Genomic DNA, 18,533 nt, shown 5'->3' with positions numbered 1-18,533 from the left:
AAGACCATCTACAGCACTCACTGTAATGTTTAAACAGAATCTATTTCAGGATTATTTTCTGTGGATTTAGCAGTGTGTTCAACTATCTAATGCAACTTTCATAGCAAAGGCAGCACAGATGCAGATTATATAACATAAAATGTTGAATTTTAAAGAAGTCAGTAAAAGTTAAAGGTACATTTAACATAAAAAATCGTTCCAAACCTGTATGCAGAAGATGATATTTTATAAGAATTAGTATGGATTGTATTGTAAGAACACAAAACACACAAAATATCATACAGATTTGGAACAACAACAGGTTTGGGTAGTAAATAATGATGAGTAAATAATGACAGAAATTTCACTTTTGGGTGAACTATGCTTTCAAGCTCAATCAACAGTGTTGTTTACCAGAAACATAATTTCCCTCCATTCCACCAATTTGTAAATGTTAAAATATGTATTTCACAAGTATAACTACAAGACAAACATAATGCATGTTAACATAATTTAGTGCCATGACAATGTAACCCCATAAATCCCAAAATGACAACAGCTTTTCAGTTCAAATAATGCACAGGATTTAACAGAAGAATTAATGCAAGTGCTTTCAAAAAATTAGAAGCTTTACAGATTGCTGGTTTAAAATCCTTCAAAACTTTACTTCCAGTGCCACAACATAACCTTGATTTTTGCCTTTTATAAGGAGGGATAGGTCAAAATTAATTTTTATGGCAATCAACAATGTGCCACAAATGCTGTCAACTGAGTTTAACTTGTACTGAAAACTGAATATTCCTTTAATGTTGCATGACACTGGAAAAGAACATGTCCACCACCATAAGACCCTTTATGTTCCTCAAAGACACAATGCTGACTGGCCTCATGAGCAACAACAAAGAAGCTGCCTACAGGCGGTCTGTCAAACGGTGTCAGAACTGGAGCCGTTACAATGACCTTTTCACACCACCTTTACTTTAACACAGCTTCAGGTTGATAGGACCCATAATTTCACAGTGCCTCAAGTGGGAGGCAATCACCAACTCTACAGTAAAAGAAAACACGACCCAGAGGATTGACTTTCTGAGACAATTAAAGAAATTCAATCTTCTACGCACTGTGACCACAGACGCCATCCTTACCTCATCTATAACCTTCTGAAACAGAAAATCACATCAGTTCAGCAAAGATCATAACTGGCTTCAAAATCACCTTTTATAGATTAATCAGATGCCATAAATACAATTTATCTCCTCAATGTATCACACTATTGTTTATGTTCAGCTCACAATGCTTCATATGCGATTTCAAACTGCCAAATGTGGATGAAAACCAATAAGGCTTATCAATTAGGCAGTTTTGATTTTTTTAATTTATGTGATTCATAAATGATGTCCTATCACTCACTTTGCATGCCATTGCTATCAAACATTGTTTATTGAATACAAATTTGCCAAAAGCAGCTTTGTACAATTAAATGTTCATTTACATGTTACTATTTGCATTTAACATTGATTTTTTTCCCATCAGTTGAGATGTTTACTGTTTACTTATTCTGAAAGCAACTCAAATTCTAAGTACAAACTTGACATAAACTTGTGACCCATTACCTGTCCCAGAAAATTAATAAATACTGTACTAAATGGCAACCTCTGTCCCACAGACACTGACACAAAAAACCTTTTGCAGAGCAACATGCTGTCTGAAGCATCCCATTAATCTGCAGTTTTGTCTTACTCTTTCCGCCTCTTATTTCTATCTCTGTAGTTACGGGTATATACGCTCAGCGGTGCTTGTCTGCAAGCCGACAAGCAAATGACACACTGTCAGAGAACTTTACGTCCCATAACCCTCAGCTGGGCTGCTGGGCGAGGTGCAACTCTTGAGTGACATTAGGAGGAGAAGGGACATCACAGAGTCAGTGAGGTGTGTGCGCGTTCATGTATTTACATGTGTGCCAACCTACACAAAGACAAAAAAAAAAAAAAAAAAAGAATATCAGAAACTCAGTTATAGGAACTAGCAACCAGAGCATTCCCCCGATAACTAAATTTTTCCAAAGGTCCATTTTCCTGGTTGCATTTGCAAGTGACGTAAGCCAGCCTACAGCAATTTCATTTAATTGCAGCATTCACTGACATCAACTTCTAGAGGATGAAGGACAGGGAAGAGCCTGGACTTCAGTGTCGGTCCATTTATCACCGTTTTCAAAAAGCAGGTACTTCTAAAAATAGTTATAGGAATTATGAATACGTTCCTTTGGAATGAAAGCTCCTAAAGTCAGCAACGTGCCCATTTCTCCAGGGGCATGATGCCAGCGCATGTGAATTTGTGTGTGAGAGGGAGAGTTCTCTGTAGGCGCTTTGTTTGTGGCACAGTACACTATAAAACAGGTTTCTTCCAAGCAGTTATACAGCAATCTCCAAGATTCAGAGTCTCCCTGAGACTGTGGTAGAGAGGTCTTCCTTTTCACTCTGCTCTGTCATCCGTAAGACCCCAGATAAAAAGATCACAAAGCAAAGAGGATTAAGAGAATAGAGAGCAGCCTCATGGTTTGGATCAATTGTAAATATGTATGTGTATGAGTTTTTGCCAAGTTTGTGAGGCTTTCCTCACACAGTATCATAAACTCCCACTGCATGAAATACATATTCCCAAACAGTGTGTGAAACAAACTATATCCTCTCACAACCTATAAAGTACAGGTCTTCATGGGTCCACTTGGATCTGAAAATCCGAGGTCTCACCTGAGACCAGAGCAGGTTCGGCACAGGTTGGGTCTGAGATTAATCTGGGTCTTAGTTGATTTTTAATAAATGTGCTTAAAGGCCCCGGTATACTTCAAATTAAGTTCGTTTTCGTTCTTCGTTTGGGAGCAAAAAGAAGTTTGAAAAGGCTGAGTGACAGTATACTGTTTTCCAACACTCCCGCACTGCTGGTAGATTAATGTAAACATAACTCGCGACGCTCAAGCGTATCCCCCAAACACAACAACGATGAAATGATGAAGTGTAGGCAATCTAGATGTGAGATGGGCAACAATGGTCAGAATATTATAGAAAAAAGAATAATGATTAGCAGCAGTTTAGAGTCAAGTAGCATGTTTGCATTACAAAAGAACCATAATCAGTCTTTTATGGGAAGTGTGAATGTCTCATAGTCTGTAAAACTTTAGCATGACGTGGAAAAAAGAATATTGGAGTCAGTTTGTTACTTTATTTTATTAGTGGTCATTTATTTTATTAAACTGGATAAATTGTTACAGCTTTTTATATTTTATGTGGTGTCATGATTTACTTTTGATAAAAACAAAGGTTTATTATTGTATGCTCGTTTGGCATTTCATTTATTGTATACCCTTTAAATTTGCTTATTGAAAGAAAAACAACAGCAGCAGCAGTATGGTGTAACATTTATTTGAAACACATCTATTTGGTACTTGCTACCTTATGTATTTACTCTTTCCTTTCATTCTTTTTCATGTCTCAGCTGTTTATCTACGTTGCTTTTTGCATAACTCCAGGTTGTCGACACCAAGCTAATTTGCAATTTCTTTCTAGGAGTTAAATGCTTTCTCTGAATCTGTAAATTCTCTCCGTGAGCGATCGTACATGTGCGAATATATCTGTGCCAGCTCAGCTATTCGACACTCCAGTGTATTCATGTTGCTAGTGACTAGGCCGGAGATATTGTTCTCTTTTGCCTGACCTCTGTTGAATGAGAAACACACCCATCGACTGCATAACCGCCACAGACCAATGGAAACTCAAAGGTGTTTAGGAGCCAAAACGAACTCCCCCGGAAAGTTTGCTTTGGTCAGCTGTTTCGAACTGCCAAAACGAACTCAAAATGAACTTCGTTTCGGCCTGATTTTGTTCAAAATGACATCATATCAGTTGGTTCTTCGATTTAGTTTGATGTATATTGGGGTCTTAATGGACCCAAAAAGATTCTTGGCAGATGTTGCAGATTTCCATTATTCGCTTCAGGTGTTTAAGAACATAATTATTTGAAACAAATATATATTAAATAGGCCTACTTCTGTGACAATGTTTCTTATCCCCCTACTTCTCTGTTCTCTGCAGTCTGTGCGTCTATGTGTAAATTATCAAACCCTCCATTATACTGCTGTGCACTGCAGTGGTAGGAGCTCCACATTAACTCTGCTCTGCAACACCTGATCCATTTTAGAGAAAGAGTGCAGGGATTTGCTTAGTAATATTCACATAAACATACATTTTCTTCTCATGTGAGGTACAACATAAAGCTATTAGCAATTAATCTTCTTGTAATTGCTTGCATAAGCAGAAAAAAAAACTATGCACTGTTGCCAGATATTAATTAAAGAAATATAATGCTAATAATCAAAATCAAATTAACATACACTGATACACGTTTTGAAATACACAAAGTTAGGCTACATTATCTGCCAACATGGGTTAAAAGCATAGCTAACTTAGTATGAAGGATGAGAGAATGAATATCATTTACAAATGAAGTAAGAGACTGAAGGACTCTCTCAATTCAGGTTCCCTTTCAGACGGTCACTCTCGACGCCACGTCGGTGACCGACGAAAATGGGATATCGCTTCGATAGACCAATCTACTTTGAGTGTAAACTAAACGAGCCAATGCAAATTGGCATGCAATTATTGCATCCAGCTGCCGGTGATCACAGCGTGAGTATCCATCAAGATGGTAGGGTACTTGCACGCATTTTCGGTCAACAATTCGTGCCTAGAGTTTGGGCCGGCTGACTCCCAGGTAATCCTGAGGCCCCCGGCCCGGCTACGTGCCCAAGGTTCCCACTATACCCTTCAAAGACCAAGTGGTGAACCTGCAAGTGCTGCCCCTGGAGGAGGCAGACCCAGCCCTGGCTTTGCTCTGTCCCATCCAAGCATTGAGATGCTATGTAGACCGGACACAAAGCTTCAGGACCTCAGATCAGCTCTTTGTCTGTTACGGAGGCCGGCAGAAGGGGAATGCCGTCTCTAAGCAGAGGATGGCCCACTGGATTGTGGATGTCATAGCCCTGGCTTATCAGGCACAGGGTGTGCCCTGCCCGTTCAGGTTGCGAGCTCACTCAACTAGAAGTGTTGCATCCTCCTGGGCGCTGGCTCGTGGTGCCTCACTGACAGATATTTGTAGAGCTGTGGGCTGGGCGACTCCTGACACGTTTGCTGGGTCCTATAGCCTATACCCTCGTTCCTTGAAGGAGGGAACGGAGACGCCACGTCCCGTCGCCATGGTCGCTGTACCACCGCTGAGCCGCCGGGTCTCCGGCTCAGCTCCTCAGCAAAAAGCTGGTATGCATTGCACCTGCTGCCTTATTATACTCACGCTGTGATCAGCGGCAGCTGGATGCAATAATTGCATGCCAATGTGCATTGGCTCATTTAGTTTACACTCGAAGTAGATTGGTCTATGGAAGCGATATCCCATTTTCGTCAGTCATCGACGTGTCGTCTCCGTTCCCTCCTTCAGGGAACAAGGGTTACCATACGTAACCGAGACGTTTTTCTTTCTTAAAAAAATAAATACATTTTAAAAAATTATCATGCATTAACTGCTTTCCATCATACAACGAAAGTCAACAAGATCCAAAAAACACTGGACCCCATTAACTGTCACTTCAAAAATAAAAATAAAAATAAAAAATAAAAAAAGGAAAACAAAACTCATGCTTTGGAACAACAAGAGGGTACATTTTTGGGTAAACCATCCCTTTAAATACAGTCATAAATCTCAAAATGAATATCCATTTTTAATTTGTACATTATAAATGCCCATGATGTTTTTATTACCTTATTTTTAATTAATTTAAACAAAATAGGGTTTTATTATCAGCCAAATATTAAAAATCACTTACTGATCATAACAATAAAATAATAATCAACTTCGTCGTATCAGACAGAATTTTAATATGATTTTTATAAGTGCCATTACATAATACAATATCCAAACTCCCTCTGAAGTTCCACAATAGATCAAATACTTTTCTAAGGACAGTTAGGTACATCTGATTATAAGTCCAGGTATAGAAAGAGGTAAACAAGCCTTGATAAATGGCCTTTCAACAAGGGACAGAGACTGATCTGGATACAGACTGACCCTATTTATTTAATATCTTCTTTGATGGCTGGCTGGCTGCCTTCCTGTCCTCTACCCTGCCCCCTCTCTCTATATGTCTGTCTCGCTACTTCACAGCATAAATTCAAGTCTCAGACATACCATTGTGTCCTGCTCTGAGGCACTGAACTTTAGACAAGCAAAGACTCCTGCCCTTGACAATGTTTATTCATGTGCTCTACACTGTTTGAATCTCAAAGTCACACCACCCGAAGTGTAAGCACATACTGCCTGGCACATAACGGTGAGCAGTGAGTCGTGATGTCACAGAGGGCACACAGCAAGACAGTAACTGAACATGCTGGATCTACTGATGCCACCCTGGAGAGAATGTCAGTTCCCCACAAAGACATGTAAAGTCTGCTTATTTACCAAGAAAGAGATACCTTTAAGGCTGAGACTTAAATACGTATATCAGGGTATCCGCAGAGCTTTTAAAGTCCAATTTAAGACTTTTTAAAACCTGCACAAATAAAAACAATACCAATGTCCATATGGAACAAACCCACACAATCTCAAAATTGTAATATTTTAAAACTAAAAGGGATAGTTCACCCAAAAATTAAAATTAAATCATCATTTACTCACATTTGTTGTTCTAATGCCTTATGGCCTTCTTTCTTTTTCGGACCATAAAGGGAGATTTTTTTTATTTTTAATTGTCCCACGCATGCTTGTCCATTTAATGCCGGAGTATGGCGATCAACATCTAGTTTTTAATAAAAAAAGATGCAAAAGTATCACAGAATGGTCCCATGCGACACATGCCATATATTACAAGTGTTCGGGGGGTATACAGTAGAGTTAGGTGAGAAAAAAAATATATATATAACATATTTAACGAATATGCTGACCTTGGCTGTTGGTCTCTGCGCATGAGACTCTATTAGTGCAACAGTTCACTCCGACTCACTCAGGAAAAGCACACAAGATGAGAAAATCACTTGGTAATAAAAACCCGACACGAAACAACACCTAGAAATCCCCAAAAAAGTATCTGTGTTCTTCCTTCACTGAGATGAATATCTCCGGACCGGAACTCCGGTTTGTCATGACATTCAAAATGACAGCTGACAGATGAATCCAATAACTTGTTGTTGCGATGAGCACAACAGATATATTTACCTCAAAGAAGAAAGTATTTCATGTCATGTTTTTATTAAAACTGCCATTATATGGACAAGCACGCATGGGACATTTTTTTTTTAAAAAAAATCTCCTTTTGTGGTCGAAAAATGAAAGAAAGGCATATGGCAATAGAACAACACAAAGGGTGAGTAAATGATGACTTAAATTTTCATGTTTTGGGTGATCGATCCCTTAAATATTAGCAACTGAATTGATATTGGTTTATGTACGAGTATATCAATAAATAAAGGGAGGTCAACAGATATGGGATTTTGCTGATATGATGAATGATTATATATATCAATGATTATGAATAATGAATTTAAAGAAAGGCTATTTATAAAAGATTATTGTGTCGAAACTAGTCAAATCTATATATTGAATGTGTTAAATAATGTTCTTAGTTTTGAGTTCCTGTGTTGCGGCTGCTCAGAGAAAAGCTACATGAGTTCACACTAAATTAAATGCCAGATGCATTTTATTGTTTGACCAAAATACAAATAATAACCAGGAAAAAAATGACTTTATGCATTATGTGGGACTTTTAATTATAAACAACCCCAAAATACGCATGAACTCTTATTTTGAAATGTCTATGCTTTACTTCTAGCTGCTCATTCAAAAAGATCAGAAAGATAAAATATGCACTCTTACAATATAAACACTTTAAAGTACAGTAAACATTGTCAAAATTCATCAACAGTAGTTCATAAGCATTCGCTTGGCATAAATGTATGATTTTGACTGAAACTATGAGCCTGTAGAACATGCAAATGCACCTCATTTTGACTTTGAATGTGCAGCCCTCACATTTATTTAATTACATTCATTATAGCCATTTGAAATTCATAAACATAAGGCCATATCCTGTTTTTTTTGTTCTAAATTTAAGACCTCTTAAATGGTTAATTATGACTTACAGCCTTAATTTTGATAACATTTTGATATATTAATTAATATAAATAAAAGAAACTGCATATGCTGGGTACTGTACTTCAAAATGAAGGCACAAACTCTAAAAATAAAGAAATATTTATAAACATTTCTCCAATACCACATTGATTATTTCCTTAACAGCCATAAATTACAAAATTATTAATAGGAGTTAGCCATTAAGAATAATTACAAACTCAATCATGGTGAAAGAGAATTAACATGAGGAGGGGATCACATTTACATCCAAATGATAATTAATCTACATGGAACCCAAACCTCGAAATGCAGCTATAAATTGCAAATCATCTGGATTAAGTCCACTTCAAGCTACTCGATTCAGTTACTGAATGGAAAGTGTTTGTGAAACATGTATGCCTTTTTTTAAAACAACGGGTGATTAATTGACTCTTTGATTTCATGTTGCTTCATAAAATCCTTTTAGATTGTGTTGATTTTTTAGTATATGTTTCATTTCAGTATGGTTCAGCATTGTTCTGGGATGCTTTCGGGGTTCAGCACGACATGCCTCACCTGACTATTAAATCAGTGCAATCACAATAATTATCAAAAATTACTGCAATTTGATATTTTTGTCATGTAAACTTTTATAGTTTTATAGTATAGTGCTATAAAGTCTCTAAAATGGCTCTTTAGCTTTGCACAAAAACTCGATAGAAAAATTTATAGTATTGGGATGTGAGAGTGAAATCAGAAAAGAGACAGAAAGAGGACAGCTGCAGGGGGGAATGAATGAATGGACTGAACTGAAAGGCATTGTGTGGGAGGATGGATGTTTGAATGGCTCACACCTCCTGTAATAGTCTGAGAGATATTTTAAAGCCTCCTTCTGACACCCTGATCTACAAGGTTTCTCAATGTCACAGGAAGGGACACAGTGTGAACAGAAAACCACTTCAGTGCTTTTACTGTTTGACACAGTGTACACATACACACGCATGAACACACAAAAACACAAACTGACACCTGACTCCAAATTTCCAAAATATCTTGTCTGGTCAATATTATTTCAGTTTTCATTAGTAAGGCAACCATCGCTGTTATTGCTATAGTACTTCACTCATACTAAGTATTTTACTTTGGAACATAACAAGACTTGACAAGATTTTCACTTGCTGGAAGACAAATAAATATTATATTTATTACATGTATAGATTTGGCAGATGCATTAATACTCACATTACATTCAAGTCGCATAGGAATCGAACCCATGAAGTTGCCAGTGCTAGCACCATTCGAACTACAAGAAGGCTATTGCAGAATGAACACTGTAGGATGAAAATGAGACTTTAGGGTATGCTGTTTGGACTTGGGCCACAGCCACCAATTAACAATGCACTAACGACATCTCAAAACACCCAGATAGTAACAGCCTGGCAACCATTCTGAGCAACCTCGCATTATGGGATGGGTTTTTTTTTTGGAATGGTAAGCTCAAATTGTATTGTATTTGGTTTGTTTGAATTTACTTTCTAATGAGATCTGGAGCTTGTCCGAGAAACACCATCAGTTCAGAGCCCTTTTTTGGAGGAATTTGTTTTCGGAAACTTTTACAAAGTCTCTGGACGCCATAGATGTCTGTAGTCATGCACAATAAAAGTAATGACTCTAGTTGGCCCTGCTCCACGCTTCACAACTTTATGGTTATTAAGCATTTTCTGCTTCGTAAATTAAATATACCTGCATTTTTACGACTACTGGGACACTCCACATGTGTAGCTGTAACTGAGAAGTTTCGCTGTGTGTGTAATATGATGTTTGTCTGTCGTGACAGTACATTCTGAGGGGAAGGAAGAAAGCAAAGCACGTTTCAGACAACAGAAAGTGATAACCATGCTGGAAAAGCCATATTAAACCAGCCTAAATTGGTTTGCCAGTCTTCGCTGGTCTCCCATCTGGGCTCAAAGTGGGCTGGTTTTAGACAGGTTTTGATCTTAAACCAGTTGAAACCAGCAAAGCAGTTTAGGCTGGATCCGGATTGGAAATTGCAATGGATGCGGGTATTGATGTGCTATAAAAATACATATACGTATGTGCACACAATAATTCCTTCATTAATTTACATTAATACATTTTTATGCTTTAAAACCTACCTGCTTTTGTAGATTTATTGATGAGACATGCTTTCTCTTTGTTAGATCAATTCAGCACTGACACACAAATCAATCAGATTCTAATGTGTATGTGTATGTGATCTGTAAATTGCGACACTGCGAGTACCGTGGTGGGCTGCATTGTGGTCCAGCTCATATACATTCCAGGTGAGAGCCGACGATTTATACAACGCTCACAGCATTTTGGAATTTAAGCCTTACACATTTCGCACATGCAGGGTCCAAAGCCACATGCGAAGCTCTGTGTGTTTTTCCACAGCCAGAACTTAAACCCTCACAGTCAGAGACAGACAGAATGCATATGAGGAATTGCTGTTGACACCAGCTGAAGTATTTCCAGTAAGTATTATGGAAACAGAATGTCCAGATTTTAAATAAGAACATGATGAAAATAGAACATCAGAAAAAAGCCCACGGTCAAGGCCATTGTTTCGTTTAACTTGTCATGCACATTTTGAAATTTAACAAAAGAGACATCCAGCAAAAAAGGCCATCTGTAGCACTTCTAAACATACTGCTGAGCTACAAAGACTACCAATTATCCACTTAATGTTTACAAATACAAAATCGCCATGTGTCTGTAATTTAGTTGTACTCTTCTTATAATAAACAACTGACATGACTTTGTCTGTAATCACAGAAAAGCCTGCCAGCAACAAGAACAAAATGCACAAACAACTTTGCTCCTTTTTCTCATGTGATTAAACTTGTTCGCTTTAATGTAGCAGATGCCAATAATTCAAAATCATTTACAATGTAATAGTGTTTCTGTAGCTCAACTGGTAAAGTGTATCTCTAGCAACGCTAAGCTATTCAATATATAGCTCAGGGGTCTTCAGCCTTTTTCAGATCCCTTGGTGGATACCCTTGCTTAAGCCAAGCTTAAAATAACGAAACAAATACTTTTTATGTGGGCTTCTTGAATTGAGCTTTAGTTAAAGTAATGGTTCACCCAAAAATGAAAATTGAACACCCTCACGTTGTTCCAAAACTTTGTCTTCTGTGGAACATAAAAGAAGATAGTTTGAGAAAAAAAAAAAAAATTCTCCATACAGTGGAAGTCAATGGGCTCCAACATTATTTGATCCCAAGTGTTATACAAAATAACTTATTTTATGTTCTGCAGAAGAAATTAATGCATACAGGTTTAGGACGACATCAGGGTGAGTAAATATGACAATTTTAAATATTTGAGTGGAATGTCCCTTTAACATTGTATTTTTCTGTTTAATATTAATATCAGAATTTCATTTTGTTCCAAAAAAAAAATAAAATAAGCTACTGCTAGGTCCAGAGTTGACTCCTGAGTGGAGTAACACGGCAAAACAATACGCAATTTAATTTCTTTTATATGCTGACATTAGAAATCTGCTTCACTGATCTTTCTAATAGATAATATCGTGCATACAGATGCAGTGTGTGGGGAATAGCTCAGGACTGGTATAAAAATGCAAATACACAGAGACATTTAAGTTCCGGTGTATATTCTGAATGATTCCTAGTAACTGGAAAAACAGGTTCCGCAACATTAATATACAATGTTGTTGTGTCTTCAAGGGAAAGAGTCACCTCTTCTATATGGATTGTGTTTGCCTCACCTCTTTGTCTGAATTATTTTCTTTAATATGTTCAGCAGCTTCAACCTGATACTGTATAAATAAATCCCATTATGTTGTTGAGTCTATTCCACATACACACTGTCATTACACCTGAGAGTGCCTTATCTCGGTGTGACCACTGCATTCTACAAATGATCTACTTCCTGAAAAATTCAAGTTGTGATAACCTAATTTTCATTAATCGATGTGGTTTGCATAGAACTAAAGTGAGCAAATAGTGACAGTGATGCCATTCTAATTGTGGATACTGACAGCGACAGTTCTCCTGGTGCACGGCAAGCAAATCGCAGAACCAGAGGTACGTGTCTGCTTATTTGCATATTTTCATACCAGTCTGTCTTTCTATAAAATACTTGCTACCAACCTCCCTAGAGTCTAGGGGAAACCCATTTATATAAGTCATATTAGAGTCAAAATGCATTAGAATAGGGTTTTTTTTTTGTTTTGTTTTTTTTACTTTTTCATGTCAAGGTTGGCTAAATATTATGGTCCCTTCTGAAAATATTAAGGCAACTATGTATTTTCACATACACAGACCCCTTTATTGTGTAAACTTGATTCTGTATTCTGAAACATACACCTTTAAGTGTGGTATCATATAGGCAACACGTCATTTTTAAAATTATATAACTGGCTTTTATATTGTCATTTTACAAATTCATTAAAATATGATCCAGCAAATATTTGCTTTGTGTTAAGTTGACACACAGTTCACACAGTAAATATTGCAGCAAATGGGTTTTGCAGATAATACATAAGCCCCATTTTTTTTTTACATAAAAATTAAAGCTGCCAATAGAATAAAAAAAACCAATTTGTTTTTAAAAAGCAAAATAAAACCATAAAATCTAATTTGATACATGGGTATAAAAATATGTTAAACATATACAATAAACATCACATCAACTTTGGCAGTCATAAAAATGTATTTAGCATGCTATCATCCCCTAACATCCACGGGCATCCTTAGACTCCAGTTTGAAAACCCTTGGGTTAAAACATCAAAACATTTCTACAGCATTCACATTTCTATAGTATTCTGTCACTTCCAAAAGAACCTTCTAGTTCCATTTATCCTTTTGCTAATAAACTGACTGCTGTATAAGCTATAGTATATCAGGCCAATACTGTATTCTGCTATGCTTGCTGTTTGATCTGAACTGCTGACACCACTTGCACAGTTTAAGGTGTGTAACAACTGGAAACAGGCTGCTGGAATGAACAGGGGCCTCCACAGACATGTCACTTCAAAGGAATACCTCACCTGCCAAAAGGAAAGAGAGAGGTGCAGAGACCGTTTTTCTTATTCCGATCATTCATGAGAGAGCCCAAAGGTCTCTGATGAACTGTAATCCTGAGAAATGAACTTTACTTCTGAGAACAGAGTTCTCAATTTCCTCAGTTTCGTTAGATATATTAAAGCTTATTAATATTAGAATAACCTAAGTTACTCCAGTCAAAACTTCAAAAAAAAATATTCTACTGTTGAAACATTTGGGGTAAGTATGATTTTTTAAATGTTTTTGAAAGAAGAGTCTTTTATGCTCACCAAGTTTGCATTTATTTAATCAAAAATACAGCAAAAACAATAATATTCTGAAATATCAAAATAACCTTTTAAATACATATGTAATTTGTTCTTTTGATGGCAAAGTTGAATTTTCAGCATCACTACTCCAGTCTTCAGTGTCACATGATCCTTCAGAAATCATTCTAATATACTGATTTAGTGCTCAAGAAACATTTCTTCATATCAGAGTTGAAAACAGTCGTGCTGCTTAGTTTAGAAACTTTTTTCAAGATTCTTTGATCTATAGAAAGATCTGCATTTATATGAAACAGACAATAAGTAGTAGAACAGAAATAATTTTTTTATGTCTGTTTTTTTTGTTTTTTTTGATCAATTTAATGTGTCCTTGCTAAAAAAAAAAATTAGTTTCTTTAAAAAATAATATATATATATATATATATATATATATATATATATATATATATATATATATATATATATATATATATATGTACACCACTGACCTAGGGATGTCACCAGTATAAACTTGCAACAAAACCACAATTTGGATGCTTTCACTTTCTTGGTGTCATGTTAAACACATTTTACTTTCTAAAGCTAAAACGAATGCTTGAAAGATGGATTCGTTATTACACTTAATAAAAACCACAAAAACAATAAAACAGTACAATGACAAACTAGCTTACATAACATTTATTCACAAAAATGAATAAGACGAGGCATGGATTACACCACATGCTGTATTATATATCGACAAATAAATTACACAAAGTTTAGCATCGTCTTGTCAGTATTCACGTAATTTTGGCCACACACATCTGTGCGCTTGTGCAGACATGGCAAGTATAAAACTGCCTTTACTTTCTGCATGTGAAATCCAAATCCTGCTGCACTGTGCTGTGACTCTGCAGCACGCTGTATGGAGCAGAGCAGACGCTTTCAGTTTTGCCCACCACAGTGGGTCAGTAATGTAATAGGTGTTTGTCCGAACACCGGGCAACACAGACTACTGCAGCAAGCCTACACTAACCAAAAACATTTGAACAGTAAACGTTACGTTTAGTCAGAAGTGTGGCAAGTGTGACCCCTCTAAATATCAAAACGCCCCCTTTGATTCATCCCACCACCGATGCGCCCTGGTAAGAAAAGTGGCATATGGGCTATCTCTTGTATTTCCACACCTATAAAAAGACAGTCTCAGGGAGAAAGGGTGAGAAACTCCCCATGCTGTGGCACTGAACCTGGGATGTCTTTACTCCCCAGGGTGGAACACTATGACAGGTGGGTTGTTTCTGCAGCTTGTCTCCGGGGCTGTAATCCGGGGATATGGGCATGAGAGTACACCATGACAAGATCAGATGAGATGGTGGGGGGGATGCGAAAGACTAACAGACAGGAAAAGAGAGAAAAGGGCAGACAGGCAGAAAGGGAATTTTCCCCTGTGAGCATACACAACTGTTTCAATGCACTGCACGCATGTATTTATCCATGTTTGGACAGCTTTTGTTTAGCATAAAGCAATTAAAAAATGCAAAATGATTAAGAGGAGGATCTTCTAATGTGCATGGTGTTTGTCAAAACAGCAAATAAATTTAAACTGGAGCAGGTCAGGTCACCGGCTTAAGATTATTGACGTTTGTTATCCCCACAATCTATGCAGGCTGGTTGTTAGTAAAAACACACATTCCCCAGATGTGCCAACAAATGCAACAACAACAAAAAACAACTAAAGTAAATAAAATGCAACCATAATCCCAACCTAAATACTATGAACTACTGTGTTTCATTCATGCTGGTAAGCCATCCCCACTGGGTACAATCAGATTTGACAGAACACTGACTAAACACGGTCCGGGGCCACACCGACAAAGCCTTAATACCTTCACCAAGCAGCCAATTCATATTTATGAGAGAAACCCCAGAGAATCAGAACTTGAACATAAAACCAAAAGCCCAGAACACCAGAATATACTTCAGCACAGCCTCACATTATCAATTTCTCTCCAGGTTGTTGACTCAAGATCACTTGTCCACTTTAATACACAACCTAATGAGATCAGAAAGAAAATGATGAAAGCTGATTCTAGATCAGCCAAGATGCATTCTAGATCATATATTGCCAAGATATATGAACAAATCAAAACCACACCCAGGGAAAAATATTACTTACATACATCCCTTGTAGATTATTTCTAAAGGACCCTTTTTACATTTCCGGGGTTATCAGAAGCAGAAGTCATCAGAGATGGGTAAACTTACATCGTAGTGAACAGGCGACTACAAGCGAATATGATTGCTGTGTTCCTTTTTATTTTGTTTTGTTGATTAATTCATGTCTAAAAACAGTATCAAAATACAATTACTCTATAAAACAATAAGACTTTGTTTCATTCACTTCAGTTTCAAAAAGCATACTTAATATTATGTTTGAACGACGCTAAATATGGCCTAATTACGCTAAATGTGGCACAAACACCTTTCTATATAACACAACATATTTTCAGCTCACTTTCGTTCCCAAACTTAAATGCGAATTATTTATTTATTTTTTTGTTATTTTTTTTTTACCGACGCTAAATGTGGCACAGTTACGCATGCAACTCTAATGTCGGATGATGTCAGTCGTATTGCGTCATTTCATTTTATTACAGCGTCCACTTTTCGAACCTGTACGTCCTCACTCTCTCTCGCGGGCGCGCGCATCTCCAAGTCCCCGTTACGCGTACCCCAAGAAGCGGGAAGGGCGCTGAAAGGATTCTGGACACATTGCGTCGCAAAATGTCACCACACGAAGCCAGGAGTCATAAATTCACAGCTAGGCTCAGAGTGGCCCCACTTATTAAACTGGCATCATCAATTAATCATCAATTTTAATTAGCTCAAGGCAGATATACACCTCAGCAACTACAATGAGCGTGACCCGTGCTCATAAATCTGTCTCTACACATCACTGAATCTGACATAAAACTGGATTTCTTAGAGCAAAGACACCACATTTAAATGCCACTGGAAGTGGATTCATTTGACACTCTCTGACAGTGACACTGGATTGCGAATAATTGAGGTAGGACTTGCGTAAGGTCATGACTCTATTTCATGCAAATGTATGACTTAATGTGTTTATTTCACGCGATTAACAATATGCGTAATTTAAGTGGAGCGATGGGCAGAAGAAACACTAAAGTTCTGTTACACATCACAGCGCGTATCAATGCAATCTTTGAGGTTAATCTCTAACTACATAATAGCAAAATAACCAGCAATGCTGTAATTAACATAAGAAGTCAAAACATTTACAACGCATTGTCTTAACCAGCGCACAGGATCATTGCCAAAAAAAAGAGAAGCCAAAAAGAGTAATTATGCTACTTGAAATGGGTTAAATCTACATTTTAAACGTTTAGGAACTCGTTCACTTTTCCAGCTCACAGTCGTTGTCAGACATAACTTACTGTAAACACTTAAATCAAGTTTTTAATATACTTTTTACAGATGAGTCAAGCGGAAACGCTTGTGGAAAATACAGTTGTTAAAGAAATACGTAATACTTCGCAATGAGAATAAAGCGATATATCCATCTAAAATGAAATAAATAGACACAGCTACAAGTGTTTTCTCGCGTAAATAAAGAATGCATGTTATTTATCATTAACTCACCAATTGAGCAATCGTCTGTCTCCTCTGATCTACCGGCATTCTCGCGTTTCTCCTCTCCTGTTTAGTCTTCCTTCACTTTCATTGATGACGAATTCCTCAAGAACGCAATACTGTGGCAGGAGGAGGATCGTGCTCATTCAGGCTAAAGCTCGGTGAGAGAGAGAGCGCGCGCGTCGTCACTGCCTGCAACCAGCCGCATACCAGCTCGCGGATCCACCAGCTGTCTGCTAAAATGCAGCTGCGCTCTGGCGCGCGGCCACGGGTAGCAAGGGTGGTGGCCAGCCAGCGTTTATTTGTAACGCATCTCTCAAGACTCAACGGTCCGGTTTAATTACTTTGAATGTGCAATAAGTGGACGATTGAGCACTTTTCTCACCATCCAGAAAATGAAAAGTCACAGAGTCCGTTTCATAATACGTCGTCTCATGAAACGACTCTGCATACGGTCCAAAAGCAGTGCCAAACTGAGTTCCTATATAAGAAGTTTGATAAGCCAGTTTTGTAAATGTGGCTACTTCAGTAAATTATCCGCCTTTAAATACTATATAGGCTACATCCCTTAAATTTATTACAATGTACATAGTCGGGCAAATACATTGTGAACACAAAATGCAACTAAATCAGCCACCATAACTGATTTACATCTACTGATAAGCAGATGGTATTTGTTTATTCCTCTCACACTTACAGCAAGAATATTCATCAGAGCCATACCAACTTAAAAAGTAGAAGTAGAGGACTGAGCTCCTTTAAGACTTCACCTTCAACCCTGAAGTAACCAATAACGTTTGTAGCAGCAAATTATGATAGTTTTGCAAGATATATTATCTAATGTTTTCTATTTTAGTTAAAAGACACCTAAAACCACTTTGGATGACTTCTTAATATATATCAGCAAATACATAAATTACATAAAATTGTGTCTAGATTTAATTTCACCCTAAAATCAAATGAAAAAAAGGTAGATTTTGCATTTAAAAAAAAATTAAAGGCACTTTAATACATTTACCGCTGTAATTTTATTTTTAATTTAATTAATGCTTTCAATTTTAGTTAAAAACACCTAAAATAAAATGTTACCACTTATTTACATAGGATTTCATTTCACACTAAAATGTAAAAAAAAAAAAGCCAAAAAAAAAAAACATAATAAACAATGATATTCATTTTCAACTATAATATTATTATTTTTTTTACAAGGGATAGTTCAAAAAACTAATCCCAAGTTGTTAATATTTTTTATGAGTTTATTCTGCTGAAAGTTGTTTAAGATATTTTTTTGTTAGTTGGTAACCAAACAATGGCTAGAGCCACTGACTTCCACAGGATGGGGGAAAAAAAAACTATTGAAGTCAATGGCTACCAGCAACTGTGTGGTTGCCAAAATAACATCTTCTTTAGAGTTCAACAGTAGAAAGA

The 18,533-nt window shown here is 37.0% G+C and overlaps 1 protein-coding gene across 1 annotated transcript in view; it reads right to left on the bottom strand.

The window, feature by feature from the left end:
- LOC109045980 (5-hydroxytryptamine receptor 2C-like) overlaps positions 1-17,744 on the bottom strand; it is an 81,923-nt gene extending 64,179 nt beyond the window's left edge. Inside the window, exon 1 of the mRNA XM_042759780.1 lies at positions 17,115-17,744. The gene's annotated coding sequence lies outside the window, so the exon portion shown is untranslated. The remainder of the gene's footprint in view (positions 1-17,114) is intronic.
- Between the last annotated feature and the right edge of the window lie 789 nt (positions 17,745-18,533).

Source organism: Cyprinus carpio, chromosome A7, assembly GCF_018340385.1.
Source record: "Cyprinus carpio isolate SPL01 chromosome A7, ASM1834038v1, whole genome shotgun sequence".
Classification (NCBI taxonomy): domain Eukaryota; kingdom Metazoa; phylum Chordata; class Actinopteri; order Cypriniformes; family Cyprinidae; genus Cyprinus; species Cyprinus carpio.
Note: the sequence above shows the minus strand (reverse complement) of the source record. Positions and strands in the feature narration are given on the sequence as shown.